The sequence below is a fragment of the Lycium barbarum genome, chromosome 10 (assembly GCF_019175385.1).
Source record: "Lycium barbarum isolate Lr01 chromosome 10, ASM1917538v2, whole genome shotgun sequence".
Taxonomy (NCBI): Eukaryota; Viridiplantae; Streptophyta; class Magnoliopsida; order Solanales; family Solanaceae; genus Lycium; species Lycium barbarum.
Window position 1 is genome coordinate 22,417,812 of NC_083346.1, and position 16,045 is coordinate 22,433,856.

Here is a 16,045-nt window from a genome sequence, read left to right on the forward strand (position 1 = left end):
GCTTTTACGTCGCTTCGATTTGTAATTGTTAGGTTTATACCCAAAATAATCCGTTGCAATTTCTTAATAAATCTTTGTTTAAAATGAAGAAAATTAGGCGGGATGCTTATTTTTTGGATTGCTTAGTATTTATCCATTGTTTAGTACGTAATAGGAAAATAATTACTTTTTAAAGTGGAAAAATATTTGGACACAAATACAGCGAAAACGGAAGAAGTCAAGTATATTATGACGGAGTTTGAAACTTTTACAAGTGAAAACTCTACCGTATTATCTTGGAATTTGAAAATTCCTTAAAAGTGAAATCTCCGAAACTTGAAAAGGTGATACTCTGGGTGCTAAATGGAAAAATTGTATAAAATGCATCCAAGGAGTCAGAGCCAAACAAATTAGTACTCCCTCTATCTCAAATTATTGTCGTGGTTACTAAAATTAGTTGTTTCAAATTATTTATTGTTTTAGAAGTTCAAGGCACAATTAATTATTTTATCACATTTTACCCTTATTAGTTTTTTGTCATTAATGGAGATGACACATAAATAGAGTAAACATATAATCGAGAAAGATTATAACTTAGACACAAATGAGGGTAAAGTAGTCAATTGACAGAGGGAGTAAAACTTTCTCCGCAAATTAAAAGTAATAAAGTCCTTGCGTTGATTTATAATTGGGCAACTATTAAATTTCCTTACCCCCTGTTTGGACGGTTGTTTCTTGTGGTTCATTAATGTATGTTTTTTTATGAAATTATATTTGTATTCATTATTCTTAAAATTATGCGATATGGTGTTGTAAACCCGTTGTAATTCTGTGGTTATATAATCATGAAAAAGCTTAATTTTTATAATCACGGATTTGGTGGTTTTTGAGTGGTTACGTATTTTATTTCTCCATTATACCCCCACCTTCCATCACCCCACCCCACCCTACCACTCACCCTCACCCTACCACCCACCCCGACCCCGACCCCAACACCCCGCCCCTCTCCACCCACCACCCCAATCACCACCCACTACCCCTCACTACCACTCAACCTCGCCCCAAAAAACCACTCACCCCCACCCTACCACCCACTACTCCCACCCTCATCCCATAACCACCCACCTCACACCAGCCACCCCTTCACCACTCCCACCCACTACCTTTCACCATCACCCAACCCTACCCCACAACCACTTACCCCTACCCTACAACCCACTACGCCCACCCTTATCCCACAACCACCCACCCCTCCACCACCCCCACCCAACACCTACTTATTTTTTAAAGTTCCTATTTTATCCTTTACCTGAGTTCTATTGATATATATAAACTAATTTCTAATTAAGAGTTAAGGGTATTTTAGTAAACTTACAAGTTATTATACAGTACTAGTTTTTTAAATTAATTTCCCAGTAGTTGGGTTTTCATTATCAACCAGAATCAATTCTTTACATAGAGGTGGATTTACATCCAAGCCTCCACCTTATCAACTGCATGACAAAATTAACCCATTATACGGAGGTTCTATTAATAGCCAACATCAGTTAGTTATTTATCGGCTTTATACAATCACCAAAAGTTGAGTTTCCTATGTTTGAGTCTCGGCGAGGGCATCTGTACTTGGTCCAGTCTGTAAGGTCCTCTGGCACTTTGTGGTTGCTTCTCCAAGGAGAAGAAATTATGGTCCAATTTGTTGATGCTCCATTTTGCCAACGCATCAACAACTTGATTTGCCTCCTGAAAACAGTGATGAAATTAACTGTCCATGGTTTGAGCAAGTCTTTGAGCTTCAAGAATAGTATCTTTTAGATACCAAGGTGGGCTTGTTGTGCCTTTCAACATGTTGATGATCAACAAAGAATCACCTTCCAAGATCAGTTTCTCAATACCATTTTGATTGCACCATTTTAATCCCTGAAGAGCAGCTTTAGCCTCAGCATGGTTACTACTTATATTTCCCAGTGAAGAAGTAAAGGCCATAGTTATATTCCCCGCTTTATCTCTGCATATGCCCCCTGCTCTTTCTGGTCTATCTTTAATTTTACTTCCATCAGTGTTCAACTTGACACAAATCCCTTCTGGCTTCTCCTAAGTTATCATTGTGCACTCAATCCTCGGAGTCAACTGCAAAATCTGATCACAAATAGCAAACCAATTTGTCCCCCAATCTCTATCAGGTTTGATCTTATTTAGGACCCATTTCATATGAGATAAGATCTGGTATTTAATTCTTTTCATAGAGAACTTGTTGTTGCCGTCTCTCTCTGCACATCTAGCCTTCCAAATTTCCCAACAAACCACTAAAGGGGTGGTTTGAAGGAAAATTTGATGCATTGTATTTTTAGGCTTCAGGTTCCACCATCTTTTCAAATAAACTCTAATAGGAATCTCTTCCCATCTAATACCAAGAGGACTCCCATAGAATTTCCAAAGATCTTTAGCAACATCTCCAGCAACAAATGAATGATGGATAGTTTCCAGTTGAGGTATTCTGCAACAAAAACTTTTTGACACTACATTTTGCTTAAAATTGCATAAAATTTCATCAAAAGGTAGCTTATTATTCAACAATTTCTTACATTTTGAAAGGTACGAACTTATGCCAAATTTTCTTCAAAAGAGGAGATTTTTCTTTTCCTTGCCTTGCCATATCCCATGCTGAAGAAGCAGTAAAGGATCCATGACCAGTAATGGTCCAAGTAGGCGAATAAGACTCTTCAGGATTCCCAATATTGATAGAAAGGAATTGTTCAGCTAAGAATTTTGGAAACTGCATATGCTCAATATTCCATTCCCCAATGTTCATGATCTTTTGGATAGGAATGTCTAATGGTGGATTCTCAATATTCATAGTTAGAGCCATTATCCCAATGTTTGTCCAATTATCCCACCATAAATTGCAATTGCCTTCATTTATCTTCCATAACATCTTGTCCTCCATCTTGTCCATGCTTCTGAGCATCTTCTTCCATATGAGTGATTGTGTAGGTATAATCCTCTTAGCCACTGGTGATGTGAACCTACAATATTTGGCTGTTAGAAATTTGGTCCACAATGTATCTGCGGTCCTAAATTACCACTATCTTTTCATGTTGAGACTTTCACTAACATCCTGTAATATCCTTAGTCCCAACCCACCTTCCTCACTAGGATAAGTTAAATTCTCCCATGTATTCCAATAGTATTTTCGTTTCCCATCTACAACCCCCAAAAAAATCTACCATGTGCTTCTCTACTTCATAAAAAATAGCCTTTGGAGGTTCTACTGCTGAAAGTAGATGGATAGGATGGGATTGAAGAACATGTTTAATCAGAACAAATATTCCCCCACTTGACAGTAATTTACCATGCCAACCATTAATCCTGTTGATGATCTTGGCTACCATGTCTCCATAATATTCAATCAGTTGCCTTCCAGTATAAAGAGGACAACCGAGGTAAGTGATAGGAAAACTGGCCTGCCTATATCCAGTAGTTTCAATAATTCTCAAAGTCTGATTAGTAGTAGCTTTGGAGCCTACTAAAAAATAGCTTTTGTCAATATTGATGAGTTAACAGGTTGTCCAGTAATTGCCTCAACAAATTTCTTGCTTACTGATGAGAAAATGACAACATCATCTACATAAGAAAGATGTGTGATAATTGGATCTTGTAGAGGCATGCTGAAAATATTGAACTGATGAATATAGGGAAGTTGGTTCAGCAATCTGGAAAAAACTTCAGCTCCAAGAACAAAAAGAGAAGGAGATAGGGGATCTCCTTGCTTTACCCCCTTGGTGGAGGGGAAAACCCCTTTTCTAACACCATTTATCAGCACTGAGTACCATACGTTTGAAATGGTTCTCCTTACTAATTCAACCCATTTTTTTGCAAACCCAAACATCCCCCAAACAGCCAGGAGAAAATCCCAATTGACCCCATCATATGCTTTAGTCATGTCAAGTTTGAGAACAACATTTCCACCCAAATTATTCTTGTTAATAGCATGAATTATTTCTTGAGACAAGAGTACATTATCAGTAATTGATCTTCCTTGAATGAAGCCTGACTCGTTCTCAGAGACAATCTTGGGCAATAAACAGTTCAGCCTTGTACTTATAATTCTGGAGATGATTTTGTCGGAGAAATTACTGAGGCTAATTGGTCTTATCTCATTAAAGAAGGAAAGGTTGTCCACCTTTGGTAATAGAATCAGACAAGTACTGGTGTAAAATCTAGTGAGATCAGTCCCATTAAAGAAATCCTGGTTTATTTTGATAAGATCTTCTTTGATGATATCCCAACAGGTATGATAAAATGATCCTCCAAAGCCATCAATACCCGGAGCACTACTGGGATTAAGTGCAAAAATAGCCTCCTTGATTTCAGCTTCTTCAGGAATGGTACATAGCATGGTATTGTCCTGTTGAGTAATAACATGGTCCAGACAATTAATAAATTGAAGATTTGGTTCAAGCTCTTTTTGGAATAGCAGATTGAAATATTTAACTGCTTTCTCAGAGATCTCATCTTCATCATCAATCCATTTCCCCTCTAAGTTCTGAATTCTTTGAATGTTGAGTCTCCTTCTTTTTTCATTGATGGTGGCATTGAAATATTTGGTGTTGGCATCTCCTTCATCCAACCATCTAATGTTGGCTTTTTGTTTGAGGATGGACTCTTCATATTTAAGCCTTTTGATATGTTCAGCATGTGCCTTGTGGACTTGTTCTCTATGATAATCAATATCATTGTCAATGTATTCTGCCGCCATATCTTGCATCTTCGATTCCCATTCTTTAACCAAATCAAATAAATTACCAATATGTTCTTTGGACCAAGTGCTAAGCTTCCTACTCAAACTTTTAAATTTGAGTTGAAATTTTCTCATATTGTTCCCATGAACTTCAATATCCCAGGCTTCCTGAACCACATTCTTGAAATTTGGTTGTTCTGTCCAAAACTGTAAAAATTTAAAATATTTTATTCCCTGAAAGTTAGAAGCAGAAAACTTTACTAGCACAGGTGTGTGATCAGAACCTTTGCTAGCTAAATGTTCAATGTCACTTATGGGAAAAATACTTGTCCACTGATGGTTGAAGAAAACTCTATCTAATATTTTCCAAATTTTGTGAGGCTTGCCCCTAGAGTTGCACTATGTGAATCTGAGCCCAGTGAAACCAGCATCAACCATAGCACAATCGTTCATACAAGCAATAAAATCCTAGTTTTTCTCTATCCTATGAGGTTTGCCTCCTTTCTTCTCATCCGGACTCATAATTACATTGTAATCTCCGCTACTACTCCAAGGTTCTTGTATAAGACTGATGCAATTTCTCAGACTCTCCAATAATTGAGTTCTCAAATGATTTTTTGATTTGGCATACACACAGGTGAAAAAGAACACCTCATTAGTGGTAGTGTTGGTAATTTTCAAAGTAATGTGTTGCTCATCATCTGTGACAACCGAAGTGATAAAACCATCAGCCCAGAAAAACCAAACTTTGCCATTACAATTTGCCAAACAACCTTCAAAGTTCAGACCCTTTTTGTACTGTTCTATCATCCTAGAATTCACAAAAGGTTCTTGTATAGAAATAAATTGTATTTTGTGGATTTTGGATAGGAACTTCAATATTCCAAAATCTCCCCTTGATTTCATCCCTCTAATGTTCTAAACGAGAATGTGTTAATCATTAAGAACATTGGAGGAGGTAGCACTAGTTCGAGAGGCTTTAATCTTGGCTTTTGCGGTAGGCCTAGGATTCGTCAAAGTTTTGGTTTGAGCTGTATTAATGCCTTTTGTACCTCTAGGTGAGAGGTTACCTGAGATGATGAGCTTTTTCTCTTGTTGGATAATAGCATCTTCACACTCCTCCCCATGACAAATAGTCCTACGAGCAAAAGATTTAATCAGCTCTTCTTCATCTGAGAAGTTACACTCTTTATAGTTTTCTTCTTCCTCAAAGTCTTCTTTATCACTGTCCCTTTCTTCACCCAAGCTGGATTCAAATTCGCTTGAATCATCAAAGAGTTCTTGGTTTCCATCTTGTACCCCTTTATCCTTGCTGTCTTGATCAAGATCGTGTTGGGATATCCCCACATCTATGTCTTCATTGCAGTTAAGCTCAACAAAAAGATTAATACCCTTCATGTATTTTAATTGAACTTGTTTAAAATTAACCACTTTCGATTGCTCCTTAGTTTTCACAGAAGATTCAATCTGTAGCCTTGAGCTGTTGGGGCAACTGCCTTGAATTTTGTTCAAAGACAATTGTTTCCCATGCTCTGATTCTACATTAATTTTCTTAATGCCTCTAGGGGTGATTTCCTGGTGACTTGATGATAGATTAACCATTTGCTCCTTATTATCAGTAAATTGAATCAGCGTTTCATCCTGCTTTTCATCTTTGACTTGTTGGCTATTAGTGTTAGGCTTAGGAGCGTTTTTGGAGATTTGTTGGTCTTGATTATTTATTTGTGTAGGAGTCTTAGTAATAACTGATTGAGCTTCTTCCCCGTCATTGTCAACATCTCCTTGATCATCCTTTTTAATAAGAATTGTTTCTACTTTTTCTAGTAACTGAAAAACATATTTTGTTGAAACAGCTCCAATAGTTGGAGCAGCTATTGCAACATTTGACAGTTCTTGAGAATCCTTTTGCCATTCATTTACCACTTGAGAGTTTTTCTAATAATTTCATTTTTCTTGATTCTTCTTTGCCATCCATTCTGCTTGTTGCCTATTTCTGTTCATGTTCCAACCTTTTTGGACCTGTTTGTTTTTGTTTTTGCTGTTAATAGCACCAGGTTTAACCTTATCACTCTTAGCATCCCGTGCCTTATCAATCTTAGTAGTCTGTTCCTTCCTAAAAGGAACATCTTAGCTCTTACTTGATTCACCTGTGAAAAAATTGCTCTTTGTATTACCGGAGGGAGCCTGGATAAGAGTAACCTTATTTGCTTCATCTGTTGATTTCTTCTTCAAACATTGATCGTCATTGTGCCCCTGGTGTTAAAGCAAAAACCTAGAACATAGTCGTATTCAACCATTTGCTTGAATCCGGAACTTTCGATACCATCCAAACTTTTGATTCCAACCCAAACAAAATCCCTCAGAGGCTTTCCCAAATCAACTTCCATTTTTATCTTTGCAAAATTAGGTCTCGATTTGATGTCCGTAGCCTTGTCAATCGTCAATAGAGTTCCAATCGGTGTAGTAATTCTCTTAAGAGCACTCCAGTTGTAATAGTGACAAGGAAGCTCTAGTAGATGGATCCAAATCGGGGCCAATGAGGTCTCCTCTTCAGGATTGAAGTCTTTTGTCCATCTCATGAGCCTCATGGGTGAACCAAGAATGGTGATTTTCTCTCTAAAGTATATGTTATTAAAGTCTTCTTCCTCGTCGAAATCCAAGAAAATATGCTTCTGGTTGTAGTGGCCAATTCTGACCTTGTGCCTTAATGGAAATCTAGCTTCAAAATCCCTTCTAATATCCTTTATACCAGCTCCTCCATGGGAAAATACCGATGATAGTCAAGCAACAAACATTTGCGAGAGCTTCCTCCTCCTCAGGTGTGAAAAAAGCCGCCAGTTGACCCTCATGTAATTCCAGTGGTCGAAAAATCATATTAGGTTTAGGGGGTGCCGGCGTTTTCAAAGCCATAAGATAATTAGTAAAGTTCATAGCCTTTGTTGTTGGGTTGGACTTCAAGGGAGGCTTATTAGAGAGGTCGTAGTTGATATTAACGACCGCGGCGAGATGAGCAAGGAACACCGAAGAGAAACTAAAAAAGGGGGGGCGCGTGAAGCGCGTTCCATTATCGTTTGTAATTATTCGACTTTTGTTTTTTGTTTCAACCCATACAGTACCATACAATCAAACCAATCAGTACAAATGTTATTAAACCACAACAAACGATACAGTCTATCCAAATATTGTGTTCATTAATATAATATAATACAATACAACACAATACTGTACATTAATAAACCGCGGAAAAAAACCATCCAAACAGAGTGTTAGGGAAAATAAAACGTTCTTTGCAAGCTACTTAGAATTGTATCACAATCATAGAGCATATTACTATTTATTATATATAAGAGCCAATATGGGCCTTTTTGTAGTCCTCACATTAGGTTTTGTCCTATGATGTTGCACCACGTGGTTGATTTTACTCTACATATACTTTTTCTCTCTTTCATAGCCATGCCCATTTGGGCCTTTGTAATTGGACCATATATCTTCTTCTTCTTCGTATTTTTTTTTTTTTGTTTTTGTAATCTCTTGTTGTCCCTTATTAAATTATTCCTTCAATTCGTTTTTACGTCATACTAAAAATATTTTTTTTCTTGTCTATTTTAGGAAATCACGAAAGATTTAATAATTCTTCCTATAATACCGTTATCATTAAGTAACTACATAGAGTATTAGTTGTCAAACTTAAATTTTAATTAGGATATTTTACTCTTAATAAATAATTTATTAAGGAAAGTTTCAAGGCAACGAGAGACAAGTAAAAAAGAATAGAGGGAGTGACTTTTACATTATTTGGTATTATAAATTTTGCTAAAATTTATTCAACTTTGAAGTCACTGTTTCATTTTCAATCAGAACATTTATTGTATCTTACCACTTAGTACCCCATATTCTTCTCTTTGGGTGTGCTTATGAAGGAAAATATTATTTTAAAAATATTTTTCAGGAAAATAAGTACGTTCTTACTTATTTTCTTGTGTTCAGTACATATGCAAAATATATTATCCTAAAATCAATTGTATATACTCTAGACAAGTACTATGGGAGGTGGGGATGTGGGCTACGAGGATGGGGTATTGAAGATGAGGTGTCCTGGAGGGCGGGGAAGACACAATGAATGTGGAATGTCATTTGTGGAACTTGATTTTTATGCTTCCACTAAGGAAGTCATTTTCTCCATTTTGAATGATCTTATTTTTCTAGAAAAAGTGTTTTTCAAAATTTTTGACCAACCCAACATGGAAAAATTGAAAAACATTTACTAAAAAACCTCCAAAAATTTTCTCCGCACCAAACACACCCTTTATTTGTTTTAAAACACCAAAATTTTGCTTCTTTAGTGAATATAGAATATTGTGTCCCATGGTATTTGCTAATTCTCCTTCAAAACTTCCTTCCTTATAAATAACTTGTTCTTCAAAAATTAGTCAATTATGACTAAGAAACTTTAATAATGAAACTTTAATAATTATGAAGACTTACAAACAAGATATGATTAATGTGCCACTAAAATAAATTAATTATACAATAGAAAAATGTAATATAAGTTATATTTTTATAATTAAATTTACTATTTTTTCATCATGAATTTAGGCCCGGCCTTAGCACGAGCCTCATGCAACTAGTATATGTATATAACACGTACACTACACACTATTGTTTTATCTTTCTGTATTCCAACCCTTTTCATGAATTCGTGTCCCTCAGCCTGGAAAATCAAATTCCAGCACTATTCAAGAAGCTCTGTTTTGTAGATGACCCTTCGGTAATTAGAATTCGGCATTCTTGCAATGGACTTTTGCTTTGCTGCAGCGACCGCAATTGCTTAGCTGACAAAAACTACTACATATACAACCCGACTACCCGACAATTTATCAAACTTGTGAAACCAGCTTCTGGTGGGGAAGGAAAAATTTCCAAGGCTATTCTTGGGATGGCACTAGCGTTTGATCCACGGATATTTCCTCATTACAAGGTGGTTTTCATATTAGCGTTTGATCCACGGATATTGCCTCATTACAAGGTGGTTTTCATATTGTCTAGTGAGCAGCACTATCAGATTGAGATTTACTCATCTGAAACGAAGAAATGGAGTCTCGGGTCCACATTTTCCTGCTCGTCGTGACATAAATTTTGTGTTCGATGGAGTTTATTGGAATGGTGGCATTTATTGGCCATGTGCAGGGCTGGCTCAACGTTCTCAGTGGCCTAAAGCCAAATCTTGATGAGAGGCGCTTTTTATGTATTTATATTATAAAGTCTATTTTTTAACCGATGCAATTAGCATTAGTTACAAATATAAAAGTTTTTCTTCTCCGTTTTAGTTAAAATTATATCATTTTACTTTAACACTATTCCCTCCGTCCCAATTTATGTGATGTTTTTTGCTTTTTGAGAGTCAATTTAACTAAACTTTAAAGCTAAATTGGATTAAATTAACTCAATATTTTAAAATTAAAATTTATATATTGAGAACTACATGAAAAATATTACTATAAGTTACAACTTTTTTCATATCAATCTGGTGAAAAAATACTTCTTAAACTATTGGTCAAAGTTCATGCACTTTGAATCTCGGAAAGTAAAAAATATCACATACATTAGGATAGAGAGAGTACTTTTTTTAAAAATAATAATTTATAAACCTATTATTAGTGAAAATGGGACCCCAAAATTTTGGGGGCCTAAAGCCATTGCTTTGACTGCCTTGCCCTTCAGCCGACACCGGCCATGTGGCAACAACTCCTTATGTTTCAATCTTGAAGAAGAAAAGCTCAAAAAATTTACCATGCCCTGCAATATTCATCGAAGTTGGGATGATAATGATGAGGAAAGTAGAATTACTTATTACGGAGAGTCTTGTGGCAATTTGAATCTAGTCCAAGTGCAGAGCCGCCAAAAGCTAACTTTCTACATTATTTACGAGATGAAAAGAGATGGCACAAATTGGGTCTTGAAATACCAGGTGAATGTTGAAGATGTTATTGCTGCATTTCCTCTTACCATTTGCCGTTATCATGATCCGACGAACTGGCATTACTTTGTCATGGTTGTGGGATGCCTTCATGGTGTTGTACATTCCCAATATGGTCATGCGTTATAATTTGAGGGATCACACATTTTACAAGCTATGTCAATTTGGGAGAGAATACATAAAACCCCCTGTACTTTACATTTTTTTCAATAAGACATATGTACTTTCGACAGGTCCTATTACCCCCTGTACCACTTATATATGTAACACACTTCTGACCTGATTTGGCAAAACGTGTGTGTGCGGAGCGTGAAGAAAAAATTTGGGCTTCAAAGAAGCCAATCATATTTTGCCACGTGGCTGCCCAAACTTAAAAAAAAGAACGTTAACTTTTCATGTTCTTCTTCTACGTTAAAGTGAGTAGCAGTAGCAACCATACTCTCAACTTTTGTTCTTCTTCTTCCCCAAAGTAAAATTCTATCACCCAAAATCAGACTGAAAAAGGTATTAAATTTCTTTTTTTCTTCTTTAATTTTATTGTCTTCCTAACTTATAGTCTTTGTTTTTTTCAAAGAATAAAACTCGTTCTATATTCTCTTAGTTAAAGTTTGAGAAAAATCATGTCAAAGCGTAGCTTGACTCGCATTTGTAACGATGATACTGATCCAATGTTGCGTGAAAGTGTGCGATGAAAACACTGGGACTTGCAGACTTCTTGGTCTAAGGATAATCCCAGAAGAAGATTTTGGCCGTGCCCACGCTATCGAGTATGTTCAAACAATCATTATTTGGATTTTATTTTGTTGCTGCTTTTAGTTTGTTTCTGTTTTTATTTTAACTGACTCGTTTGTATCACTCATTTTAGGAAAACTCGTGCAAGTTCTTCAGGTGGAGGGATCGGGAACAAATTGATGATAGATCCAAATGGGTTATATCAAGATTGGGGAATAGAGTTTTGGATTTGGAAAAAAAAAATAATGTTTTATGAAACAATGGAGAATGAGTCTCAATTGATAATGGAGGGAAGTTCTTTTCAAGATCAAATGATGACGGAGGGAAGTTTTTGTCAAGTTCAAGTGGATTCGACGATCAATTTCTATATTTAATGGGAAGCAAATCATGTTTGTTGGTATCAGCGTTTTGTTGTTAGGCGTCTTATTAAGCTTTTGTTGATGTTGTCTGAATAAACTCAAAGATGAAAATTGTTTGTTCTCTTTGTTTTGCGTAAGTTTTAAATTAGTGTAGGTATTGTCTTGAATTATGCGTTAGTTAATGTAATGTTGTTTAACGAATAGTAATATGAATTGTGCGTTAATGTAATGTAATGTCGTTTATCATTATGCGGTACTGCAAATTAGTAATCTTTCCTGTTCAAGAAGCATCTAATATCAGAATGCATTTTCCCCGTCCTCATCTTCTCCTAATGTAGCCTAAAACTAATAGCAGTAATTTTGCAAAATATTGCACTAAAAACTGCTCAAAATAGCACCAAAAACAGCACAAACTGCTGTATAATACTGTAAAAAATAGCACTGAAAAACTGAATAAACAGCTCAAAAAAACAGCACTAATAACTGAAAAACAACACTCAAAACTTCTGTAAAAACAGAATTTTAACTTGGAAAAAACAACTCAAAAAACTGCACTAAAAGCTGCTCAAAATAGCACCAAAAACAGCACAGCACTGAAAAACTGAAAAAATAGCTCAAAAAAACAGCACTCCAAACTGCTGTAAAAAACAGAAAAATAACTCAAAAAAATAGCACTAATAACAACAAAAAACTGCGCCAAAAACAGCTCAACAATGCTGTAAAAAAACAGCACTAAAAAACTGCTCAAAACAACACCAAAAATAGCACAAACCGCACCAAAAACAGCTCAAAAATGCAAAACAATAGCACTAAAAAACTGCTCAAAATAGCACCAAAAACAGCACAAACTGCTGTATAAAACCGTAAAAACCAGCATTGAAAACCAACACTAAAAATAACACCAAAAACAGCTCAAAACTGCACCAAAAAAGCTCAAAACTGTACAAAAAACAGCACTAAACTGCATGAAACAACACAAATAAGCTGAATATCATTACCTGCATTAATTGTTGCACAAAAACAACACAATAACTGTACAAAAATAGCACAATAGCCAAAAAACTGTTGCATAAAATGCTACAAGGTTAGGTTTTGCCACTTAATACATAGCCAAAAATATGAATAACTAAACCAACTATTTCCATGGTTTTTTACTAATAGCAACCCAACAAAAACAGTAGCAAAACAACTAAACCAACTATTTCCATGGTTTTTTAGATGTACTACATTGGCTTTGATTCATGGCGGCAACTTTTGACCTTCCTTTGATGATTCTTTCACCCCTAATTTTGTCAAGTATATTACTTGTCATGGATTGTTTGCCCCTCCACTTGAAGTTCTGGTTTGGGTGTGTAGTCAATATCTCCAGTAACAACATCAGACCTCATTGGAGCTCTTCTACTTGGCATTCCAGGCTGCACATATTGATGACATAAAAAGTAAAAAAATTATTCAATTGACCAGATAAAAAACAGTAAGAATTTAGTATAAAATGAGCAAACTTTACTTACATTGAGTGTAGTAAATCCATCATCTGCCATCAATCTTCCAACCCCCACAATTCTTGGCCTTTTATAAGGTTGTGCAGCATGTCCACTAGTTGTTCCTTAAGTTTCTTGACTTTGATAGGTTGCACCACCACTAGCATTTGAACTTGCATTGACCCTTCCACAACTTGCAGCTTCCTGTTCTATCCTCCTTTTGTTTGCCCTTCCTCTGTTTGTTCTAGTCTAGTATTGTATATCAATATGTTAGAATATTAAGTTGGAAGTTCCTTATTTGATACAAATAATTTCATACATTTACCTGTGCTTGCTCTACTGTTTGATCTGCTGTTTCTGTGATTTGCCTTGGAACTGTTGGACATCCTCTTTTATTGTGTCCCTTTGCATGACAAGTGCTACAAGTCATAACAGCACCCCTCCTGCTGATCAGTCCTATTTTTCTACATTCATAGACCTCCTTCCTTTTTGATTTGGTGGCCTTCCAGGAAGCTGTCTGATTACTGGTGGCTCTACTCTTGGATTATTAGAAGTTGGCCACATCTTCATATTGTTCATTGGCTGAATAAAATGAGCATATGTGCTCAGATAGGTACATGAGGGCATGCAAACCATCCTCTCCAAGCATCTTCATAGCTTTAATATTCGCCTTCTTACAACTTTTGTCAAAAACAACTCTATTTTTGGTCACTTTTCTTAGAGGTTTCTTCACAACTTGTTCAACCTCTTCCTCATCACCCCATCCTGTTTCATCATCTAATTCAAAGCTAGGAGCTTCATCACTATCGTAATAAGGTTCATCACCACCTAGCATACCATCTAAGTTATTCTTGCTCCCAACATTAGTCTCATCATATCCCATATCTGGCCCTTTTGGTTTTATAGGAATTTGGTTAGGATTAGTTGCTCTGGGTCTCCTATGTGCCCTATTAAAATGTCTTCTATTTGACCTAAACTCTCTACACTCTTCATGAACATCACTGTCACATAAATCCCCTAAATTCTCTATGCTATCATCATCAGATCCAACATCTACATCATTTACACCTGTGTCCTCATCTACTTAACCTCACAAGTATTTTGAGACACAATAGTATGGTTAGGATTGTTTGATGTCTCACTATTTGGGTTTGGAGGCTCAACAGTAGGGTTAAGAGGGTTTGGAGGCTGAATACTAGGGTTTGGAGGCTCATTTAAAGGGTTTGGAGGCTGAACAATAGGGTTAGGAGGGTCATTTAAAGTGGGGATTGAAGATTCCTCAAAGACCCCACCACCACCACTTTGGGGGACAAACTTTAAAGCCAATGAGGCAACAGAGGGTTCATTTACCTCATGTGACACAAAAATCTCCAGCACATCCCCATTTTTTTAACAAAGAGACAATGTTACAAATAACTGTATCACTTACAACTTCAACCAAATAACCATCGACCTTAACATAAAAAGCATAATTTGTTGTATATCCTAAATCTTTTATCAAGTCTCTTAGTTCAAAATAGGACATCATATCAGTGCATGCTCCAAAATTCTGTAATAGACCCACCCACATATTCTGGTCGGGCATCAAAATCAATTCTACCCCCATGGTAAAATCTCAAAGTCACTAATATAAAAGACATGTTATAACACCCTGAAATATAGCAAAACAAACAAACATTTACAAACACACTAACAAAAAAATCGAACTAAACAGATCACAATGCAATCAGTAGGTGACAACAAAAAATCAATAGGTGACAACAAAAAAACACGTTTTAGCAACAAAAAAAATAAAAAAAAATCTGTATTTAGCAACAGATCATGGGATGCAACAAAAAAAAGTCAACTTTAAACAATAAAAGGAAAACCCTAACCTGTCACACTTCACTTGTTCATTTAAAACTCTTTTTTCACTTCAATTTTGCAAGGGAAGAAGACAATTGCACTGTTAGGGTTCTTATTTTTGGAGGGAAAGGGGTAAATTTTACCCTAAGTGTTGATTATGACAGATATTGGAAGATGGGGGAAAATATTTTAGTGAAAAGATGGTCATACCCGATGAGTGGTATGTTTTAAATGTTAAATTATTTTTAGTAGAGAGTGATAGACACGCGTGCCTCACAAACTGGTCAAATGGCTAAGAAGTGTGTATTTATTACATATATAAGTGGTACAGGGAGGTGATAGGACCTTTCTAAATTACATGTGAATTTTTGAAAAAACAAATGCAAAGTACGGGGGGTTTTCACGTATTCTCTCTCAATTTGGCGAAACTACTGATGATGACATTATTCCATACGCGGCGCAACATGAGTGGTATGTCCCTCTATTACTAGAATTTGAATGGGGGACCACTTTCCAGTACATTGAATCTGTATTTTGTCTGTGATTCAACTGTTTATGTGGGATATAGATGACTGCTTTAGACTATTGTTAACTCCAACATTCTGTACTGGTATTAAATCGTGGTAGAGACGCAAGTAGAAGAAAATATAAAAATATGCAAAGACTTTCTTGTTTTACTTTACGCAACAATGCGCATATATTTATGAACATCGGAATCCTAAACTAATAGACAAACAGGAAATACTCAAATACATAGGAAATAAAATCCTAGTCGGATAAGGAGACGAGTCCTAAGTGGCGAGGATTGTGATGTAACTGGAATTTGAAACTTGAAAACGTGAAAAGCTTTGCTCAACTGGATCGTCAAACCGTTGTCTCTATTATCTTCTCCGTTTCTCCTCCAAATGCTCGTTCATGGCCTGTTTGTATCGAT

At 36.1% G+C, this 16,045-nt stretch overlaps 1 long non-coding RNA gene and 1 pseudogene across 2 annotated transcripts; one reads left to right on the forward strand and one right to left on the reverse strand.

Annotated features, from left to right (window-relative positions):
• The first annotated feature begins 9,335 nt into the window (after positions 1–9,335).
• LOC132612838 (F-box protein At5g07610-like) lies at positions 9,336–12,390 on the forward strand (annotated as a pseudogene).
• A 357-nt stretch (positions 12,391–12,747) lies between these two features.
• Positions 12,748–15,361, reverse strand: LOC132616047 (uncharacterized). Of its 2 annotated transcripts, XR_009572966.1 has the most exons (4): positions 15,141–15,361; positions 13,592–14,917; positions 13,297–13,515; positions 12,748–13,200 (listed from the first exon to the last, which is right to left on the reverse strand). It is a non-coding gene; the product is annotated as an uncharacterized LOC132616047 (long non-coding RNA). The 2 variants fall into 2 exon arrangements; XR_009572965.1 differs by having other exon boundaries at positions 13,592–15,308.
• Between the last annotated feature and the right edge of the window lie 684 nt (positions 15,362–16,045).